The sequence below is a fragment of the Amphimedon queenslandica genome, unplaced genomic scaffold (genome assembly GCF_000090795.2).
Source record: "Amphimedon queenslandica unplaced genomic scaffold, v1.1 AMPQUscaffold_6381_Cont21660, whole genome shotgun sequence".
NCBI classification, from domain to species: domain Eukaryota; kingdom Metazoa; phylum Porifera; class Demospongiae; order Haplosclerida; family Niphatidae; genus Amphimedon; species Amphimedon queenslandica.
This window is the reverse complement of record NW_003553327.1, coordinates 1-1,864: the sequence shown is the minus strand read 5'-3', so window position 1 is coordinate 1,864 and position 1,864 is coordinate 1. Positions and strand designations below refer to the sequence as shown.

Genomic DNA, 1,864 nt, shown 5'->3' with positions numbered 1-1,864 from the left:
AGCCTTTTCTCTTTTCTTTGAATAGCTGCTTGCTCCTTCATGACTGAAGCTAGTAGCAACAATGCCATTAAGCTTACTAACTTGGTGAACTGAATCACTGGCTCTTCCTTTAAGTTTTCCAGCAGGACTTCAGCATTTCTTTGTGACTGTTTAGCTACTTCAGACTCTATTGGATCCTTTAGAATTGCTTCCAAAGAGGTCTTTAGTTGTTCTTCGTAGTCGCTAGACTGGGTGCAAGATGCCATAAGTTTTTAGTATAAGGAAAATATACGTTCAAGCGAAACTAGCATTAAACTCAGTAAAACTGATTGTTGCCAGTCCATCCTCCTTGGTGTAGGGTCTATGATTGGACTCGCCACGCTTGCGTAGGCGGGTACTAAGCAGTTGGGTTGTCATTCTGTCATTCTGTCCACACAGTTTAATTGATTTGTAAAAAATTATCTTTTTGTCTGAGCAGTCTAGAGCTCTATTTCTTAGATAAAGTTGCTTTCTTTCATCTAGTTAGGCTCTTGTAGCATCCCGTGGCACCAAAAGCTGTGAACTGCTAAACGGGCCAGGGGACCTCTCTCCAGGTGAGAGCTCGTGTTTCACTCTACAGGGCCGAGATTTGCTTCAGAGGTAGAAAATCCCATCTAACGAAAAAGAAAAAGAACGATTTTGTCCTAACTTCGTTGTTTGTGAGTTACAGTTGCTCAAAGTTTGTGATTTAGCCTCTTTGAGAATTTTTCAGGCGGCACTGGGGAAAGCAGGAGCAACTAAATTCTCTCAGTCTCTTTTAAATAACTAGAAAAATTTTCTGTGCCAACTCTTTCTTGGAATAGAGCTTCAGATGCTAAAATAAATTTCAGCTTTTCTTCTTTCTCCACCCATGTGCCATGATTAGTTAGTTGTTGACCACACCCATAGCTTATTTTAATTATCATTATAACTCTGCAGTCAATGATAATAATTTTTTTTCAAATTGCTTAAAATATCATAGTACAAGTAATACATATCACTCAGGTGAATTCCAGCAGGCGAGTCCATTGCACCATAGTGCTTCATTATAGTAGCAATTGGAAGGAGCTAGGACTCAAACTGGGACTATATGATAATACACTGAGTACTATATCTGCAAGTTCCTCTGATATAGAAGAATGCCTTAGAGAGTGTATAGTCAAATGGTTGCAGAGAGCTGATGGTGTAGATGATAAAGGAGGAGCAACCAGGACCACACTAGTCAGAGCTCTTGAACAATGCGGACAGTGGCAAACCAACAGCTGATCTCATCAGTGAGTGAAGTATCAGATATATGTAGTATTACATGTATGTATCTCCACATTGTGTTCATGCACCTTTAATTATATCGAGTACTGTTGTATAGGACGTAAGAGATTAAAAAGAATGCTGATCAATCCCAGACTGATGATGATGAACTGTGTCCACCAACAACTAAAAAGAATAAGCCATCTTGATAGAAAGATATGCACGCACCCTTTTTATCATAATTTGATTTCTGATTTGTAATATTAAAGTTTAATTACATGATTACTATTAGAGACTATGTCATTATGATCTGTGCCATTCACATACATTAATTTTTATTGGTCTTGAGTAAAATTTTTTATAATTGGGGGTGTGGTTTGAGTATAAGTAGGCGTGATTCATAATAAAATGGCTGCCAGAGGAGTAACTTGTAAAGTTCTCTGGGACAGTAAAGGAAGCCTGTTAGTAGAGTTTGATAACGTTACTGTATTGAGTAAGGTCAGTGGTATACATACCGTATATATTGTTATTAATAGTCCCTGTATAGTTTATAGGGACACCTCCTCTCATTAATTCATATATTAATATAACACAATACAACAGAATAGACTGTACTGAT

The 1,864-nt window shown here is 37.7% G+C and overlaps 1 long non-coding RNA gene across 1 annotated transcript; it reads left to right on the top strand.

Annotated features, from left to right (window-relative positions):
* The first annotated feature begins 998 nt into the window (after positions 1-998).
* Positions 999-1,538, top strand: LOC109592075 (uncharacterized). The gene is made up of 2 exons (XR_002190151.1): positions 999-1,271; positions 1,364-1,538. It is a non-coding gene; the product is annotated as an uncharacterized LOC109592075 (long non-coding RNA).
* Positions 1,539-1,864: the final 326 nt, after the last annotated feature.